Here is an 8,388-nt window from a genome sequence, read left to right on the forward strand (position 1 = left end):
AATTAATGAAGTTGAAACTGGTTTAATACCACATAATGAAATTAATCAATTTGGTTAATACAAGTTCCAAAAAACATGGTTGCTATGTGCAAGAAGTTATTCTTTGCTCTAAAACTGAGAAGTGATGACTTCAGTGTCCTGCTCTGTGTTAGAAGAAATTCTGCAAGTCCCTTGGATGGCTTTGGTTCATTTTCTATTGGCTGATAATCAAAGAGGTAATTTTAGGATATGTTGAAATTATCTGAATTTTCCCAGAATAACCAGATCTTAAAATTCAACACTGAAGAACCACAGAAGGCATCAAACACGGACATGTTTGGAATTGTTTTGAGCCATGTCATTGAGATGTAATAGCTACCAAACCTCAGCACCCTCTATAGTGTGAGGCTTTCTTTCTTTTTTCTTTTAGCCTTCTGAATCTGGCTTCCCTGTTTATGCTGACCTAACTCCAGCAGAAAGAAGTGTGAGGAGACTCAGATTTTGACCTTTTATCTGGGTCCTGAGAGATCAGACCCCAGCTGTTTGATGAGATCCCAGTATTTACATTTCCTGCTTCCTGGGTAAATGATGCCATTGGGAAACAACTTGGAGAGATGCTTTGCTTTCCTAGAAAACAATCACTGACACGGGAGTTTGAAGCTTAGTATCTTCAGCATATGGGATTTATTTATTTTTGGAAGTTGCTCGGTTAATATATTTACTTAGTTTATGCTATCTTACATTAAGAAACAGAATATTCCTTCCAGAAACATGAAAGCCAAGGCTTCTGCTGGAGTGTGCTCTTTCAAACTGATTAACAATTTCCAAAACCAAAGGTCTAAAAAAAGCACACTGGGGAAGCAATGGTAGGCAAGTACTTTGTCATTGAGCCTCGAGTGTGAATTGAAATGTTAAAGCACAAGGAAGGGACAGCCTGAGAAAAAACGTTGCAGAATCATTACATGGCCAGGCCACCTGGACTGACAAATGACTGTATAAAGGACCTCTTTTAAACTTCACTCTGCTACAGTGTCAGAAGAAACCCTGAGATCTTGAAATAAATGTAAAAGCTGCTTTTATAGTGCTCTGCTCTGTACTGAAAAGAAAAGTAACTCATTTTCTGCTGTACTTTCCTGTGTCACGTAGAGGTCTGAATTGAGTAAAGTGATCCTAATCTCACAAAAGAACCTTTGTGGTGATTTATTGCTAGTGGTCTTTGTTAAACAGTCAAAGATCTTGTAACCTCTGCAAATCCAGGATAGTCAAGGGTATCTGTGAATATTCACCTATGTCATTACTTTCCAGGGTTGAATAAACTGTTGGGATCAGATTGTGTGTACTGAGGATGAGACTTTCAGAATATGCAGAGGTTTAGTCCCATAAATTTTCCTTCAACTTTCTGCAGAATAACCTTTGGTAATTTTTTTAACTGGGGCCTCTGTTTGAGCAAACATTGAGATACTGAGAATAGAGAAACATTTCTAAATTATTTTAAGCTTCCTGGATGTTTTTCTCTTAAAGTTTGGCTAAAAGGATGATGTGAGATTGTGGTGGTGGTTGACAGGCATAAATGTTATTTTGTCCCACGCTTCTCAGAAATTAATTCTTTCCCTGCTGTTGGGTTTAGAGTCCTAATTTATGCAGAGTACGTATGATGACAGGCACAACAGGACGCTTACCTAATAATAATGTTTATTAACTGTGTCTTGGCCAAGAACAGATGTTTTTGTGCCTTGTTGAGATACAACAGCTTAATTTCAATAGTCTTTTGTAATGCCTTCTAGCTTCCATCTGGATCAGAAAATAGTCCCTTACTTCATATCAAGATATATTTTAAATCCCTGTATGCTCAGAGAATTTTTTTCAAACCTTCTCTAAGTAAAAGACAAAAAAAACCACTGTATATTAAAAAAAAAAAAAAAATAATCAGCAAAAACGTCTGTCAACTGGACATGGAAGCAAAACTTGATATTTCTTGCAAGCTTTGGAGTATCCTGAAACTCTTTGGTAATGAGCACGGAAATGGCATCTGGCAAAACACAGCACCTCCAAACTGTGATAATATCTCTGCATTTTCCTGCCAGGTGCAAACCAGTGTGAGCTCTTTCCATTTCTCAGTGCAAAACTTTTGTCTTTCTTTCGTGTGTTTAATCTTCTAGAATGGTATCTGAAACAACACAGTATTTTGCAGTCCTGGAATGCTGAAGAAAGTGAATGTCTTTTTACATTCTGATAATAAACATGAAACCAAAGATTACAGTATCTTTGGGGTTTCTCTCTCAAGATAACCAGAGTGAGTTGGTTATTCATAGTAGCCATAAAGTCAAACCGTAAGTTCCAAAAAAGTTTGGAAGACATTTATCTTGCTTAAATCCCAACAGGTGAAATTATAGTTTGTTGATGATCAAGGACATTAAACTGCTTAATATTTTGTTAGTCTTTCTGACCCACTTGCTGTATCAATGAACAGGTACAATAAATAGCCTATCTGGACCATGGTCTGAACTATCTTCCACACGGAACCTGGTGCTGTAGCCTTTTTCCTTGCTTTCAGGGTGAAGTTGTTATGAAACACACTGATAATCCAGACTAACATTGCAAAATTGCCTCTGTGTACTGAAAATGCTTGAAACCCCCTGCTCAAGGTGTGTATGCATTCATTTTAAACTAGGTGGAAATCATAGAAGGCTGTGATGATGCTGCAACCTTTTCTGTTGCACAAAATCTATCATTGAAGCTTCAGTTGGTGCAGTTTAAACCATATAAAAAGTTGCTGCTTGGTTTCATCTCCTGAAATGATCAAGGTTTCCAGCTTACCTTGCAGTTAGACATACCGCAGCAATTCTCATAGGTCAGACTTCTTCAGGAGTGAGGATAAAATAGAATATAAAAGCACAAGGCACATTATAGGTTCTTCTAATATTTCTCCTCCAGCCAGAAGAGGTGGTTCAGCTAGTGCGACAGTGAGCTGCAATTACAGCTGTGAGAAAATAACTGTGTGGTTTTGTCTGTGGCAAAGGCTTTTAAAAAATTCTTTTAAAAAACAGGGAAGAAGTGCAGGCTTTGTTTCTACTTCAATGTGCCTTCCTTTCAGGCACTTTGTTTACTTCAAATAATAGCCTTGCTTTACACAGACCCCTTCTAAGATGATAGTCCTTTAAGTAGTCAGAATCACAGCCTGCAGCAACCTCTGTCCTTAAATACAACTGTTGGTATGTGGATTAAAGGTAGCAGGGACAAGTATGATGAGTCCTATAGAATATTCAGGGGGTGAGCACAGCAGACAGGGGCCTGAGGAATAGGCCTTTATCTTTTGTAGTGGGGGATTTATAAACTTTGTGCAAGAGACAGAAGAAAATAGTGAACTGACTGGGATCAGCACAAAGATAGGAATCTTGTTCACCCTTTATTTGGCAACAGCATAGAAAACTCTGGCTTTGGATGTAAGAATTGGCAGGACAGAAAATATAAAAATCTAGACAAGACTGGAACTTCCCAAAAAGCATGCAGTTGTGAAATATATGGAAGGATATAAAAATCTTGACTGCTTCAGTCAGTGAAAAAGTTTCAGATATTGAGTAAATGTCATATTTGTGGTCAAGGGAGGTTGAACAATTGATTTAGGCCTCTGAGGATAAAAGATGCTGAGCAAGGGACAGTGCCAAGGAGAAAGAAATGGGAAATTTAAGTGAGCAGATCCTTCAATAAAGGACATTTCTGCAGAGGTATTGTGAAATATTAGAAAAATAATAATGCCACTAAACCAGGTTTAGCACAGACAAGAAACTTGAGAAAAAAGAAACTTGAGAATCTCGTCACATGCCTAATTTGATGACCTATGAACTCCAGTACATTTCTGGAGTCAGTCTGCATTGAAGGCCACAAGGTGCAATTTTTGTGATACCATATTTGTTGATGCTGACCAAGAAAAGGGAAACAATGCTGCAACATCAAACATGGCCATTCATCTTGGTTCTGAAGAAAAGCAACAAATGAAAAGTAAAGTAAATGTGACAGGAAGTTATAGCTCAGGTGAGATTTCACAGGGGTGGTCTCAGCCCCTACCTCACTGCTAAGTGACAGAAAAATGCTACTGTGCAGGCTTTTTTTTGATGCTTGTTTTTCTAGCATAGTTGTATGTATGTGTGTTTATATATATATATATAAAATTTTCATTTCTTAGAAGAAGAAAATTTTTACTGAGACAAGCAACATCAGAGATTGGGGTTGAGAGGAGAGAGGATTTTTTGGGAGAGCATTCTGGGGGGAAAGTGCTTTACTGTGTCCTCCAGGGAGCCACAGTAAAGATTTCAGAGAGTGAGAAGAATTCTGAGTGTCCTGAAAACAGAAGCTGACTTGATAAACAAATATCTTCAGAGTCCTACTTGACCTGGCATTTGGGAAAAATTGTGAAAATTGGATTGGGGCGGGGGGACACATGCCCTGCAAGTTGATCTGAGTTTACAGTCTAGCGTAGCAAAATAAAAATTAAGTTATCAGATAATCCTGGGAAAAATAGAGACTAGAATGTGACAATTATTTTGTTGATATATGCATACAAGTCTGCATTTTCCATGCCTTCACTTTTAAGAAATTAACTCCTCGCTGCACCATGATGTCCTGATCTTGCTCATTACTTTGAGTCTGCCAGAAGGTACCTATTCTGAACTTATTACAGGCACACAAATGTTTAAGGAAGACAGATAATCATCTCATTTCAAGCCTGTGTGCTTTTCAGACTAGATTCTATACTCTTACCTGATTTTTCCTCTTCTTCCAACGGCCTTTGTAAACTGACTGGAATCCAGAAACACACAGGACATCATATATGTTGCTTGATTTTGTTGTTTTAGTTTGGTTTCTTTTAATTCTTGTTTTCACAGATTTTTTTTACTCAGCACAGGCTGAAGCAAACCAAACATGGATGGAACATGGTATTATCTCTATAACACATTTCAACTTTTCAGCAGAAACAATTTTCAACAGGTAGTTCCTAATTTACACTAAGTAGCTGAACCAACACCTCCCACCTTCACCTGAGGTCAGCTGGCACCTCTGAAAGCAGGCTTCTTGCCAGATGTCACTCAAAATCTGCTGAGTGATTTAGGCAGGATGACAATGACTTAATTCCAAAGGGAAACAACTGCAACTGTTTTTTTTTTTTTCCTCTGAGTGCTTTTCTGGGTTGGGGAGGAGGTGAATAAACTTGCCCCCTTCCAATTCTTTGAGGGTGTCTCCAAGTCCTTAAAGGTCAGCGGGCTTTAAAAAACATGAAACAACGCAGGAAGAACATTGGTAAGTGATATATTTAGGTGTGTTTAATTTTAAAAAGATTAATTAATTTTAAAAAGCAACATACGGGGGTAGCTTGGTTAACTCCACAGAAGATTCTAGGTTTTAAGGGAAACAGGCATATCTGAATGCATGTCATCCAGTGTGTATGTGTAACTGACTTTCTGTCATGGCAGCTCCTGAAATGTGCTACTGTGAAGTGATTTTCAAAGGAAACTTCAACTAGTCAAAGGGGTACAGCAAAACTTACTTTCCCACACCCACCTTTCAACAACATTTCTGTTGCTGGTGTCCTCATGGAAGCTGGGAGATTGGCTCCTGTCTCTGCCATGGGACTGGGTTAGAACACAGAGTCTGGGGGCAGAAAATAACATTTTATGTACTCAAATTTATTTCAGTGTTCAGAAATACAGTGCTCTGGGAAAAACATAACTGCCCAAAATGGGATGCTACACCCCAAGCTACAAACATCTTTTGAGCTGATTGCTCTCTTTACTCCTGTCCAAGCTAAGGAATAGCTCATGATAAGTACCTATCATAGGGCAGGCTTGGATGGGCTAGGGGCTCTGGTTACGTGCTGGGTTTAGGAAGGAAGCATCCTTAGCTGTGTGTTAAAACCAAACAGCAAATTTTCTTTAGTATTTTTTTTTTTCAGTATTTTGGCTGGCTTGTTTTGGGCTTTGATATTGTTTCTTGGTTTGGTTTGGTTTGGTTTGGTTTGGTGAGTTTTTTGTTTGTTTGTTTTGTTTTGTTTTGTCTTGGATTTTTTCCTGTGACTGCTTACTTTGATTTCATGTTACTTTCTCTACTAGGAAGAGTTTAAGTTTTCAGATTGGATGTTATTTTCCCCTTTTTAAAGTACCTTCTCTCATATGATATATTGGATCTTCTTTGGCAAGCTCATCTGCAGCCATATTGCATAGGTGGATTTTGTTGGTGAGCAGAGAGCAGAATTCAGAAAGGAAGAAATTAACAAAATACATTGTTTGTAAAATGGACTTTATTGGGAAGGTTTTGTAGATTTCATCCTCTAGCCTTGGCAAATCTGAATTAATCTGTTGACATAATTCTACAAGAACACTTACAGATACTTTGCTCAGAGAGTTGTAGAGGGACATGCAGACTTTAATTTTTCAAAATATATCTCTCTATTCATGCTGGCTGTGTGTTAAATCTCACATCATGCTCAGCACTGAAAGGTCCAGGATGCTGTAGTGCCCCACAGGCTCTCAGCATCCCCTGGCTCAGGGGTCTCCAGCAGTATGGTGAAGGGAAGAAAGGAGGAGAGGAGAAGGGTCCAACTGCAGGGAACATGTGCTAGAAACACATTGAAGGAGATGCCCAAGGGTCACAAATGCTCTTGGATGTCAAATAAATGTACGTGCAACAAACTGAAATCAAGATGAAAGGCTGGCAGAAGGACTTATACTCCAAACTGAGAGCCCCAGGATGTTTCCTTACAGACCGTTTGAAATCTTAGATAATTTACATGAAGTTTGTGGAGAAGGGCAAGGTGAAAGAGCATTGGCTGCATCACAACATATGTTTCATACTGCAATGCAAAGCTGCCTACAAGAAGAAATGGATGCAGTGTGTTCTACCCAGTAAGTTATCATTTTACATGAGAAGTAATGAGATTTATTTCTCTTGGTGAACCTTCTGGACCAAGTATTTTAATAAGTCAGGGCTAAAATACACCCAAAAAAATTAAGTTAAAATAAATTCTACCTATGGGTTCTTCAAGAAAAAAAAAAAAAAAAAAAAAGGCTTTTTGCCTTTTTATAGGTTGTTTTGGGGAAGAACCCCTTTGCTCTTTCCTCCTCCCCAGGTGGGAAGATGGGCTTATTGACCATTTTGATAAGGGAACATATTTGTGTTGCAGCAGTTTTCCCAAATGAGTCTCTCATGAGGGTTATCTTCTCACAATGTGTGTAATGTGCTCATCATAGACTACCACAAGAATGATGACTCTGTAGGACTGGAAAAGATATTGGCTAGCATCCTTGGGTGAGGTAGAGGATGGAAGCTGAGACCCTTCCCTGAAACCATGAAAAAAATGGCTGATAAGTAAACAAAAAACATATGACACAAACACAAAATAAAGAACTTGTTGTATCTGTGCTTGTAATGAAATGCAGACAAATCTCATCTCAGCTGGACCAAATACAGCTTTCATTCCACCATCCCTAGGGGTAAGGAATCATGAGGGCAGACTGAGAACTCCCTGGACACTATCTTCTCCCACAGGCTGAAACTCTGGCAGGTGCCAGCCCAAGAGTCTGGCTGCCTCTTCAAATAAAAGGAACCTTTAAACTCTTCATGTCAGATCTTACTTTTCCCACAGCTTTCTTAGACTTTTCCAAATTCCTTCATCTATGTTCAATTTGCCTGTGTATTTAATTAAAAACAGGCAAACAACAAAACCCAAAACAGAAGACACAATAACAAAACAAACAGAAAAACAAATCAAAAAGAAAACCCAAAAAAGACTCCAAGAAAAAAGTCCACCAAACACTGATACCTTTATGCTGCTTCTCGTTAAGAAAAAGCTAGGGACACCTGGAATAAGAGCATAGATGCAGAACACTGAGGCAGCAAATACATCTGAGTTTTCATATGGTGAATTATAATGACAACCAAAATGTCTTGCAGCAGGGTAATATCAAGGCCTTGGAAAAGGTAGGAAATTATAATCAATTTCACTGATATGCTGGCAAGTGTTAAGTGCATTTTATATGAAGCCTTTATTCTTTAATGAAACACATTTTTCCTGCAGAAACAATTTGCTTTTAGATTCAAGTTCATACACAGAATAGAAGTAATTACATTTAAGTTTGTTCTTCAGCTTTCTAAAGCTGTTTCTAAAACTGGGCAAATAAAATTGTGTGTTGACGGGCTATCTTTCTGTGGACCTTTTAGAAAGGCTCTCACTGATGATAAAAAAAAAAGAAAAGAAAAAGAAAGGAAAGAAAAAGAAAAAAAGGAGAGGAGAGGGAGAGGACAGAAGAGGAGAGAAAAAGAAAAAAAAGGAAAGGAAAGGAAAGGAAAGGAAAGGAAAGGAAAGGAAAGGAAAGGAAAGGAAAGGAAAGGAAAGGAAAGGAAAGGAAAGGAAAGGAA

Source organism: Parus major, chromosome 3 (genome assembly GCF_001522545.3).
Source record: "Parus major isolate Abel chromosome 3, Parus_major1.1, whole genome shotgun sequence".
NCBI lineage: Eukaryota > Metazoa > Chordata > Aves > Passeriformes > Paridae > Parus > Parus major.